Source organism: Protopterus annectens, chromosome 11.part0 (genome assembly GCF_019279795.1).
Source record: "Protopterus annectens isolate FY-2018-M chromosome 11.part0, PAN1.0, whole genome shotgun sequence".
Taxonomy (NCBI): domain Eukaryota; kingdom Metazoa; phylum Chordata; order Ceratodontiformes; family Protopteridae; genus Protopterus; species Protopterus annectens.
Genome location: NC_056745.1, coordinates 1,125,968,714 through 1,125,981,972, shown reverse-complemented (window position 1 = coordinate 1,125,981,972; position 13,259 = coordinate 1,125,968,714). Strand labels below are relative to the sequence as shown.

At 40.1% G+C, this 13,259-nt stretch overlaps 1 protein-coding gene across 1 annotated transcript in view; it reads left to right on the top strand.

Moving 5' to 3' along the window:
* The window catches only part of SLC37A3 (solute carrier family 37 member 3), a 737,607-nt gene that overhangs the window by 1,216 nt on the left and 723,132 nt on the right, over nt 1–13,259 (top strand). The window lies entirely within an intron of this gene.

Below are 13,259 nucleotides of genomic sequence, written 5' to 3'. Positions count from 1 at the left end.
GGCGATGTTCCACATAGGCTGTATAAAAAAGTGAAACGTTCATGTGTTCTTTTTTTTTTGTGTGTTACTTCCTTTAAACATTATCACAAACTTTCTGTGTTTACATGCGTTGAAGGCGATTACTTTAGGAATTAATTTTGTGACTGAAATCGCTTCTTCTAATCTGCAAACTTGGTTGATTTTAGAGATGTGAATATTAATTCTGAATATGTACGTGCAGCATATTGCCTTTTTGCATTTGCTGTTAGTACTTTAGAAAATCATAGATATTGACTACATTAAGACAGCAATTCTGAATTTATTTGCCGTAACTTCTAGTGCATTTACAAAAATACCTTCAACAGAAGTGAGGCATAAAACACACACATTATTAAAAAAAAATGACTAAGACATAAAATATTTATTTAAAAAATATAAATAAAATATTTAAAGTAACGCATATAAACATAGTAAAACAAATTAATTTGTTAGAATGAATCTTCCTATTCAAACCGTTTGGTACCAATGTTTTTAATATACCAAAACATTCTTTATGTAAAAGCATCCTCTAAATGACTGACATTAGCCTGATTGACATTAACTTGCAATAACAGTTGCTTGCAATCCCTGGATTTCTCTGTTATGAAAGCTTACAATTTATTCAGCCACTGGGCTTTCAAGCTTCCCTTTTCTTGTGTCTCAATATACTACCCCATGGGACTTGCAAGAAAAAGTATTTTGTGCAGCAAATATTACCATATTATTTTTTTTCCAAAAAAAGTCACTGCATAATCATAACTCTAGAAAATGATGTTTGTTGATGTGATACAGACTTGGAAGATCTGTCACTTAATTGTCTGCTTGTCCTGCTGGTTTGCAAGAGTGTTGGCGGTAAGTCAGTAGTGTAGAAAGTACTAATGGGAGTACAAGATAGGTTGCTGAAACAGAAATAAATGAAACTTTCATATACCTTCAGATTACAAACAGGGTGAGCACCAAAGGGATCTGCAGTCTGTAATAAAAATGAAAACATGAAAAAGGCTGTCTCTTACTGTTTCAAAAATCATCTAGTTAGTTGTTCTGGTCCTTCTCCTACATTTATTCACTTACTATCTCTTTAGTTTGCACCCACATTCATCCTATTATTAGGTTCCTCCTGTTTCCTAAGTAGTACTGGTCTCCACCATCCTGTCTCCTTCTCCTTTTCTGTCATAATCTCTTTCTCTGCCTCCTTCTTTTGTACTGTTTCCCTTTTATTTGTGTATTTTTTCAGTAAAGTTTGTTGGATGCTGTATTAATTGACCTGAGGTCCTTCTGCCTTGTGTTTCGTTCATCTGGTTTTCTCCAGCATCCACATACACCGTATTTATAACTGTTATCTCCTACTCTTGTATGTGTCCTATACAGCTCAGTTGGCACTGGACCTACTTTGTATGTTTGCATTCTGCTTGAACTTATAATACCTTATTTACTTCATAAAACTTCTAGCTGTGAAAATAAAACAAAACCATCCTGGACTAAGTGTCCCTCAGAGAAAATATGTAGATCCAGAAAAAACACAAGAGGCAACAACACAGCGAATAATAGAAACTCCACGTAGATTTAATGAATCCAATAGCAAAACAGTGAGCGCTTTCACGTTAAATGGAACAATGAAATGCTGCAACTGTTTAAATGGAACAATGAAATGCTGCAACTGTTTAAATAGAACAATGAAATGCTGCAAATATTTAAATGGAATAGAGGATATTTGTATATGAAAGTCTGATGAAACGTTTTTATAACGTGAAAGCGCTCACTGTTTTGCTATTGGATTCATTAAATCTATGTGGAGTTTCTATTATTCGCTGTGGTGTTGCCTCTTGTGTTTTTTCTGAAACTTCTAGCTGTACTGTTAATATACTTGATGTTTTTTATATACTAATGATGTGACCCTGTTTCATTAAGGATGAAAATGCAGTTGTTAATGTGTAATTTTCTCATCCATGAAATTCTTCATCCGTTTCTTATTTACTGTTGATGCATGTACCTGTTTCTTCATTGTTATAGTACTGTAGTTTTACTGTAAAAAGTCCAGTTTATGTATTTACAAAGACGAGCCTTCTTTTGAAAACAAATGTTTAATAAATGTGATATTCTTGACATGATAAAAAATGAAGATTTAGTAACATGTGACACCTGATACTTTAATGTAGGCTGATCATCTATGATAATGCCTGAGCTGTTAACCTGAGGTACACATCTTAGCATATTACCACCTTGGATTATAACAAGCAAACAATTAGGAACATACTGTTTTTTTTATCCACTGGCGTCTTATATCTGGCATTTCATCAAATGCACATCACTTATCCAACTATCGGGGACATCCCTCCCAACTTCTAGAAGACAATACTTTACTTTCTTGCTTCATACTTTTCTGTGCTGTGGTTTTAGGGATTCAACCCTACTGTAAGAAATATGTTGTGTGTATTAATACATCTTTAACAAAACTGACAAACTACATTTGTGTAGTATCTTTCAAGTAATACCACAAGTCCAATGTAATAAACAGCAGTAAAACAGCCATGCAGTAAATGGACCATAAAATGATTTATTCAATTGTAAAACGGTAAGCGCTTTCACTCCAATCTTCAAACCAGTATCTGTACCATTTTTCATTCTAATAAATTGTTTTATGGTCCGTTTACTACTTGACTGTTTACTGCTGTTTATTACATTGGCATTTGGTTTTACATTTTTGAGCAGTGAAACATTTATCCTAAGGTGTGCTGTTTTTTTTTTTAAATCTTTAGCAGCATAAGAAGAAGTAAGAATGCATGCTGAGATTTGCTTTTTTTGAAACCTTGCCTAGCTGTCAACTGTCCAGAATTTTGCAGAATGTCTTGATGTTGGCCTTATATTTTCAGTCTGTTCCTCATAAAATTTGTGGTTTTCTGGTAAGTCACTGAGGGTTGAAAGTATGTCAGATATTTGAATTTCAGACTTCATATTGCATACTAATGCAAAACTTATTATTGTAGCAATTTCTTAAGTTTATAAGAGCAATATTTAAAATCTCTTCCCAATTTTAGGCCTTTGTCCCTTCATTAACTTTGTTTTCTTGTGCTAAGAGGTTGAACGTTTTACTTGCTGGAGTGATTCTTTATATGTAAACCATGGCAACCACCTAAATGTAATTTATGCTAAGAATATTTCTTTAGACTTCTGCTGTCTGCTTTCTCTATCTAGACCACTGTGTCTGTTATTTCAGTAGTTGTCAGTTTTAGACTTCAACTTTCTAGTTATTTTTTTTATTTTAGCAACTGCCTCAGATTTACTAGCGATGGTTCCCATTTTTCTTAACTGTATTAATTTGCTGTAGCCTGCAAGTATTAGTGATTTATCAGTCGTTACTGTCTTTCCAAGCAATTTTCCAAGTAGCTCTTGCAGCTTTATTTCGTATATATTGGCCCTATATTGTCTCTGGGTCAAAGAGCTACCATGCTGGAGTTTTCAGCAACCAGTAGGAAGTATTTTTTTTTATATATCCCTTTAGAAGAACAACCATTGAGAGGATCAGAGAGACTGGCTAAAAAGCAACATGAGACACGAGGACACTCGGTCATGATTTGCATCTCCCCAGGGAGGGACTAGCAAAAGAAAGAATAGGAGCGGGCGCAGGAATCAGAACCTGCAATGGTGATAGGTGATTTGGCTTACACAGACAATATTATTTGCGAGCAGACTAACACTGTCAACACTTTTTTGTTACCACATTTACAATTACACTGAGATGTCTATTATCCCTGGCTGTCATAGTTTGTTTTTAAACAGGTTCACATTCTTTCTCCACTAGAGCTCGAGTTTGACTTCAAGTTGTTTACTTGTAAACTCAATTTTCAGATGCTTTTGGTAATGAAGTTAACAGTAATACACCTGACAAACTCCCTCTTTTTGCATCCCATCATTAACATGTTCGAGAAGCAATGTGAAAAACAAATATGTGCATTATTGCACAGTAGTAAGAAGAAAATGTGCAATTTGTCGTTCCATGAAAAGTATGTTCTCCAGCGGTTGTGGACAACTTTGACATTAGATGTAGGAAGTCGTACAAAGGTGGGGGGTCTGGTCATATTGGACCAGGTTGATTATTCTGGGTGAATGTTGAACTTGCGACATGTTTGTTTGTACAACACAGTTTCCATTAATGAAATCAGTCTTGCCTGTAGGGTTATTAAAGTGACATTGGACGAACTGCTGTTGTTCAACAAAGTATCACAAGGCCTTTACAATTATCTTAGAGTGGAATTTCCCATCATTCCAAAGATCTTTGGTATTCTGAAGATCCACTCCAATTTATCAGACCTTCCCTTAAAGCCATTTGTAGCTGCCAGGGGATCTGTTACAGAACCCCTGTCTAAGTGTATTGACCAGAAACTTAAGTATATTTTTTCCTCTTAGACAAGCTCAAGGTAACTCCACCTAAAGATGAATTTCTCTTGGTGAAGTGTGGCATACAGAGTTTGTTTTCAGTAATACTACATGATGTGAGACTGGAGTGGTTTGGGGAGATTGTAAGGCAATTCGTTTTGCTCTCTGAGAATGATGCTGATCAAAACTTTTTGACCTTTGAGGGTGAATATTACAAGCAGGTCCTTGGAGTCGCCATGGGGGCAGCATGTGCCCCTATATTTGCGAATGCTGTTCTTTAGAGTTGGGAATTGAAAACACTCTTTAAACTCCCCCTTTTCAGTAAGTGTGTTGGTTATTTCAGGCACCTTGATGATTTACTGATTATTTGGCAAGGCACCATGGCTGAGCTGGAGGATTTTCTTTCCCAGATTCAAGCTAGTGCTTCCTTTTTTGGGTTTACTCATCAACGCAAGCTTGACAAAATCAACTACCTTGATGTCAATGTCAGAAAAAGTTCCAACAAAGAGTATTCATTTAGTATCTACAGGAAGACAGTTTACTGCAACACATTTTTTTTCTTTAACAGCTGCCACCCCCTCCATCAGAAGGGTGTGGTCAAGAGCAAGTACGTAAGGGCTTCCTGTTTAACGTCAGAAGGCACAGAATGCCTGGAACAACTTGAGAAGTTGCGATCCATGTTTTTGGATCGTGGCTATCCACCTCTCCTCTTGGATTCCATAAGAGATGAAATATGGGCTGAGAGGAAACACAAATATGCCACAATTATCCGGAGTGGGTTAAACCAGGTATTAAGAAAGGACAATCATTTTGACAGTGAGGATCACAGCAACATGGTCCTGCACTATACATTAGACAGAGCCCCTCACTAACACTCCTCAAGAGAAACCTTGACGGGTGGATGGGAAACAGAAAAATTTACCCCGGGGATCACTGCAGTGGCTCTGCTGGACATTGGCGCAGGGAACTAATGGCTCTGCTGGACAGAGGCACAAGGAACTAATCTAAGGGGGTGGCGAAAGCCAGCACATTCTGGCTAGGCTTATAAATGTCCTTGGGCAGATAGCCTAGTACTTGCCTATGAACCTATTGGATTTCAAGGATATTGAGGAAGTTTTACGTAAGAATTGGTTCTTGTTGCAAAAAGCACCAAAAACATTTTCTCCACATTACCATATTTTACTTACAAAAATAAACGGAACATAAAATCCCTTTTGGAGAAGCCCAGTTATCACCGTGCTGAACTTTCATCTACTAAGAAATGTGGGCATTACCATCAATGCCCCTACAGTAATACAGTCTGTAACGGTCCTTTATTAGGGCAACTTGATATGGCTGGGGACTGTGGAAAGCTCAGTTCTACTTCCCAGAGAGTTATTTGCATGGCTGCCTGTGCATTGTGCCCAGCTTTTTACATGGGTAAAACTAAAAATGCTTTAAAGAAGCGCATTTACCAACATCTTTACAGTATTCAACGTAACAATGGTAAAAGTACCTTGGCCAAGCATGCCATGGTTTGTACTGGTTTCACAAAGTTTGCTTTCTTGGTTTTGAAACAAGTACACATTTCTCCCATTGTAAGTGATTGGCAGAACAAACTGTTTTGCCAGGAAATGCATTGGCAATTCAGGCTGGATGCTACAAACTTTCCTGGTTTAAATGAGAATACATATTTCAATCAGTAGTGAACTTAAAAGAAGAGTAACTAGATTATGTTGAGGTACCTCCGTTTTAGGCACATTGTTGCTGTTTCAGTTTCATTTATTCATAAAGCATTGTAGAAACCTTTTTAAAGATTTTTTTTGAGCATTTTTTTTATTGGGGCTAACATTAAGAACATTTTTTTTCTTTGCGTGTGTGAGATACTTGCACAACTCAACCAAGTCTGTGTTGAAAAAAATATTTCTTTTTTTCGTTACTGATTACACCACTAATTTGTGATTGGTTTGTTTTTAGGGGTGTGTCTGCATTTGCATAATTTTAAATGGAGTTAGTTTGAAATGCATTCAGAGTTCTGATGATGTCTTGATAACAAAAAGACAAAAACATTTTACTGTGGATGCCTTTATTGTTTTTCTAGTAAACGCTTCATACGATTGTTTTGGTGGCTGACAATTATTGCTTTTTTGCTGTTTTTATTTTTCTTAACTGTATTAATTTGTTTGTAGCCTGGAAGTATTAGTAATTTATCAATCATTACTATCTTTCCGAGCAATTTGGATAAGTACTATTGGGCCTTTTACAGGACCTGAAGATGTAGTCCCATGTCCAATTAAGTCCCTCTGTCACAGCTACAACATGTTGGATCGGCCAGAGAATACCTCTTTCTCAACCTTGCTGGAGTATAAAGAAATTTGTGTAGTAGTGTCCAAACATTATAAGCCTCCCTGATCTAGTGCACATCTTGACAATTGACATGAAGATTCCCCACCATTTACATCTAATGTTCATTCTGTTTCCTTGACTTAAGTTTGTTTCATCCTGTCTACTACCTTACTTTTCAACTGTCTCAGTGTTCTAAGTATTGTACTTGCAAATCTCTTAACTACTGACTGGCCATCCCTGGTCTCCATCAGTAAGGACATGATGGGAAGTGGCATCCTGCTCATCAACTCATTCACACTTGGGACCCTTGTGTTGTGCAACATCCCTTCAAATTCTAAACTCAAGTAACTATTTAAGCCCAGCTTCTAATATAATTTTGGGTGCTCCACACAGTGTTGTATCTCAGTTGCTTCCAGTACAGCATCCTGGTCTTTTCTTTTCTTTTACAGCCTTGCTCCCTTTCCTAGGAACAAATCATTAATATAACCAGTTGGTAGAAGTAGATAACTTTCAAGTCATTATAACAATGCAACTATATACAGGTCCCCATGACTTGCTTCATTACATAAAGGAACTAAAAGGACTAAATCTTGCTCAGCTTTGGTGATATATGAAATCAACCAACTGGGATTTTTTTTTTAATCTTGCTTACCCCTATTTTATACCTCCTTATAAAACATTTTCATACTGTTGCAGCAAGTGGCTCCCACCACCAAACACTAATACATGCGAGAGATGCAATTATACACCCAAACTGGAGGCTAAGCTGTCTCAACCCAAGACTGGATCAGACAGTCAAGAGGAGAAGGGAAATACTTGCATCACACCACCAGTCTCACATAGACCCATCAAAGCAGCACTGGCAAATAACACACATAAATACATGAAAACATACTCTGAGGCTCTAAATAAAAATCTGTAAAACCAACAGAGACCTCCAAAGCAAACATCCAAGCAACCTCCACCCCCCCCCCAACACAAACCATGAAACACATACTTAACAAAACCAGTGTGCCATGCAATCACAGCCCTTAAGGCAAAATAACATACCCAACATACTAGTAATAGGTGACTCTATAGTCAGGCACACTGATGTCCCACTCACTAGGCTGAATAAGGAGAAGGTTACTGTTAGCTGCCTGTCGGGTGCCAGGATCTGCCACATAACACAAGCACTCGGGTCACTCCAGAGCAAGTACAAATATGACTCTGTCATTGTCCATGTTGGTGTGAATGACCTGAGCCGTACCTCCCTGGACTACATAAAAAGAGACATGGAAGAGCTCTCTGATCATGTAGCCCAGGCCGGTATGACCCTGACCCTGAGTAGCATCCTGCCCTCGCCAAGAATGATACCACGGTATGAAGAAAAAATTCTCGATTTCAACAATTGGCTAAGTTTCTGGTGTCATTCAAAGGGGATCCAGTGTCTGTCCACCTGGGATGACATGCACGACAAGCCACGCTGCTTTGCTGGAGACGGCTTGCACCTGTCACCCTTAGGCTTTCGAATACTGGCCAAGGCTTTTGCAACCCCCATAGCGCCTTTTTTAGGCAAGGCTCAAAAGACAAACCCACCGCCATAAATAGCACAAGTAACAAAAAACTGAGGGTAATGCTACTCAATGCCAGAAGTCTAAACCTCAAAATGCATGCACTCGAGGCACTCCGCAGTATGGAGAAAATCGATATATGTGCAGTAACAGAAACCTGGTTTAAGGCTCCAGAGAGCACCCCAGCACTACCAGGCTACAACTCATACCATACATTTCGGCCACAGAACCCAAACCGAAATACAAAAGGCGGGGGCGTATCCATATTCATCAAGGATACCCACACCTACAGGTTAGTGGCACAGCACGATGCTTCAGAGATCATCCACGTGCAACTAACAACGGGCAAAACTGCAATTCAAATTGTAGCTTGTTACAGATCACCCACCATGTCCCAGGACCCCCATTCCACGTTTCTGGAAACACAAAGGTCCTACCAAACACCCTAATATTGGGTGATTTCAATTACCCAAACATTAACTGGGAAAACTACTCAAGTACTAACTCCCTTGCCCAACATTTCCTAGAATTTATACACTCAACGCCCTGGTTCAACTGGTCAACACTCCCACCAGAGGTGAAAACATATTGGACCTGGTCATCACCAACATGGGCGACCGCTGTTCCACACCGGAGGTCAACCCCTTGCTGGTTAGATCTGACCATAAACAAATCACTTTAAATATCCGCATTCCGCCCCCACCCCCGGACAAAAAACCACCGTGAAAAACTTTTCAAAAGCAAACTTCACGTTACTTAAGACCGAGGTGGAAAGTTGCAAAGCCCCCATGCTGAAGGATAACGCTGTCCAAGCTGCAAAATCCTTTATTAATGCATTCTGTGGGCACCTACAAGAATGCAGGGATCATGCCATCCCAAGCAAAACCAAGACTCACTCCTCCAAGAAAAGGAAACCAGTCTTGTGGACTCCTGCCATAAACAAGCTATACAATAGAAGGAGAAAACTAGTACAGAAAAAGAGTAAAATCCCAAGAAGGGAAGACATCCCTGATCAGTATCATTAAGAAACTACGATCCCTCATAAAATCATCCAAGGCGAGCCTTGAAAGAAAAATTGCCAAGGACTCCCAAAGATAACCACAAGACATTCTTTAGCTATGTCAAGAATCTAAGTGGCAGTGCTCAGATCTGCTCTGAGGTTAGTGCAGAATGGCACAAAGTACACTGAACCAACCAATATCGCCAACATCCTGGCAGACAGGTTCAGCGCAAACTTCACCTCCCCCCTCACCCCCAAAAGGGCCCATAACCATACCAGATGAATGTAGAGTCCCTGAAATCACAGTCACTTGGGTTAAAACAGCCCTCTCCAAAGCCAAAAACACAGCAGCAATGGGACTGGACAGTGTCCCAGGCTGTGTCCTACACAGAGACGAACTAATCCCTCATCTAAACAAACTGTTCAAACTCAGGGCGCACGGCAATGGTTATTCCGCTCCACAAAGGTGGAGCTACAACAGACCCTGATAACTATCACCCTATAAGCCTGACTAGCTTTGTCTGCAAGGCTATGGAGCGCATAATCATGGAACTCATTTAACAGAGACACTGGGAACTTCCAAACACTGGATCCTACCCAGTTTGGCTTTAAGGGCAGATCATGCCTCCTAAACCTGGTGGACTTCTTTGAGACAGTTACCAAGGCTATAGACTAGGGAAAGGTGGTACACACATCCTACCTAGACCTCGCTAAGGCCTTCGACACCATTCCCCATTCTGGTATTATAGACAAGCTCACCAGCCTGAACATAAACCCCTACGTCGCAAGATGGGTTACCAACTGGCTCACGGACAGAACCCACATGGTGAGAGTTACGGGAGCTAGGTCCGACTTTAAACCGGTTACAAGTGGTGTTCCCCAGGGCTCAGTCCTAGGACCCCTCCTGTTCGGCATATACTTCTCAGAGGTACAGGCAAGCACAGGAGGACTATGGCTGTCCAAGTTTGCAGACTACTGCAAACTAGGGGCTATAATTGACTCTCCGGCTGACACAGACATCCTCCAAAAGGGTCTCACTGAGACGGATACCTGTGTCAAAATCATGGCCTCAAGCTAAATGCCAAAAAGTGCATAGTCATCCCCTTTGGAAAAACAAAGTGCCCACAAACTACCACATAGGTGGTAGTCCCCTAAATATGGAAGACGTAATAAGGGATCTAGGGACCCAAGTAGATAGTAATCTCAACTTTGATAATCACATTGCCATAGTGGTTAGAAAATCCTTCTACGTGGCCCACCTAATCACAAAAGGGTTCGCATCCAGATCAAAAGAGGTCATTGTGCCCCTCTTCTCATCACTCATCAGACCCATCATAGAGTACAGCGCCCCATTTGGGATGTACCTTACAAGACACCTGCAACAGCTGGAAAGACCACAGAAGTACCTCACCAAGAGGACCACTGGCCTCAAAAAGATGCCCTATGCAGCTCTACTGAAGAAACTACAGCTGTACTCGGGTGCATACCACCTACTCAGAGGTGATCTCTGCCTGACATACAAGGCCATGTCCAACCCAGAATTGGTGGACATGCTCCACCTAAAGAAAACCTTATCCGCTCGAGCCGCACGCTCTAGGGATCTGAACCTCACCACAACAATAAATACTTTGTGCTGGAGGGATAGATTCCTGTCCCAGAGACTTCCCATGCTTTGGAACAAGATCCCAATCTACATTAGGCAGAGCTCCTCGCTAACACTCTTCAAAAGAAACCTTGACGAGTGGATGGGAAACAAAGTTTACCTCGGGGATCACTTCAGTGGCTCTGCTGGACAGAGGCACAGGGAACTAATCTGAGGGCGGTGAAAACCAACACATTCTGGCTAGGCTTATAAATGCCTTCGGGCAGATAGCCTAGTACCTACCTATGAAACTATAAGATAAAAGTGGTGACAGGAGACACCTCTGATGGATCTTTAATGATGCTTTTAGAGGGAGTGAGAGACTTTCAGGAGTCTTTATTCAAGCCTTTGAATTGGAGTTTGTAGCCTTAAGTAGGTCTATAAATCCCTTCAGAAGTCCAAAGACCGTCAAACCTTTCTTTAGACAGTGCTTTTCAGCTCTATTAAATGCCTTCTTTGCACCCAAGCTTGTAATTTCCACATTAGTAGTATTCTCCTTGACGCCTTTTTTATTAAGCCAATAACCCTGAACCTTAATATATTATCAGATGTCAGTATCCCCTCCTCAAATCCCCGTTGATCATTTTCAGTTAACTCTGTCTTTTGTTTAGATAATCTCACTGCAGTGATGGAATGCCAATCTTTTGGCATTGAGGGGTAAAACCCTGACTGTAACACAGGCATCCTGGATATAATTAGCATCTTGGGTTGCTGAATGAGTGTAAGGGAGGGATGGGAGAGCCTATCCTGGGGGAGGGTGGTATGTAGACACATCTTTACAGTGATCCGTGGTGGAGGCTTGGAACATCGCTGTAAGGTGGTGTGGTCCTGGCTGAGCTGCTGCAGAGGCGGGGCAATGTGCCACTTGCTCATATTGAATGCCAAACCAGGACTAAACCACATTGTCACAAAGGTGGAGGGGAAATGGGTAGGTTATACAATAAACTTTCCCTTGATGGATGCAAAAATTTGCTGAGCCCTCAAGATGCCTAGGGTTCCATGACCAGTCCCAGCAATACTGGAGTAAGTCTGATGGGACGGGCAAGGAGGTAGCTGGACAGGCCAGTACCAGTGAAGGAAAGGAAGGACCCAGTAAACAGCCAGTTATCGTGATTTTATATGGATACTGGTCTGTAGGAAAAAGATCTGTACCCTCCTTTTGGCAAAACTACTAGTGCAGCTTACTGTTATGACTGAGGCAGTGTTCTGTTCAAAAGAGCTTCATTAAACACACCTAGGTAATGGGGGGGCCATCTTATCTTTATTCTGCTTCCTCATTTCTCTTGGTAATCCATCTGCCTGAAATTCTGCTTTGCACTTGTCCCTTCACTGTTTCTTAGATTTTCTCATCAGTCATGGGATCAACTATTCACTTGCTTCATCATTGCATTTGACACCCATACCTTTTGCAAATAATCCCGGTCGTAGTACTCTCATTTAGCCTCTTTGGTGTATTACTTTTCATATTGTTTCCTAAAGACCTTCATGATCTCAACTGGATCATTGACTAGATGGACCTTTGTGTAGAGAATTTCCTAGCAGTGATTTAGGACTTCTGCTGTTAACAGTCATACTGTGTGCCGTTTGATATCCTTGGAGATTTGTGAAAAAAGGTATCACTAAGGGATTATTTTCATATTCAATATATCTGTATCGCCCATCTAATTTCTCTCTGGAGATTTGAACTGTTACATGAATTGCTCTTTCCAGTCTTTCTGCTTTGACCTTTAATGGTTGCTTTCATTTTTTTTATAGAGAAAGGCAGTCTTTTTATTTATCATCATCAATTTTTCTCTTTGCCATCCTTCAAGCACTAATTGAGCAGCTGTACTGTACTTGTCTAACATAATCATTAAAGTTGTTTAAACCAGAATTCAGAATTATTTGCCTTTGGGCCTTAACAGTTATATACAAAAAGCAAAGGGTACTGAATTATATTAAGAAGTGTGGGATGCAAATGACAATGTTACAAGATACACATTTGGATAGAAATGAACATGTGAATTTGATTTCAGAGGAGGGCATTCAGCAGAATGTCAGAGACAAAGATGAGTAATAATGCTGATAGTTAGAGGTGCTCCAATAGTGATGGAAGAGGGAAAAAAAGACAGTAGTAGGTTTGGCATAGTAAGGGGCTGTTGTCAAGGGAGGAGGATTACTCTGGTATGTATATTCCATCACAAAACTGCAGTTATGGAGCTTAAGAGAATATGAGGAGAAATAAGTTTTCCGCAGGGAATATTATGTATTGGTTGGGAATGGAACCTGATTTGCAAAGGTGAAGATGTATCCAGGGCCTAGAAGGGGTAAAGTTCTGAAAGTTCTATAAGACAGAGGAATGTGGAAA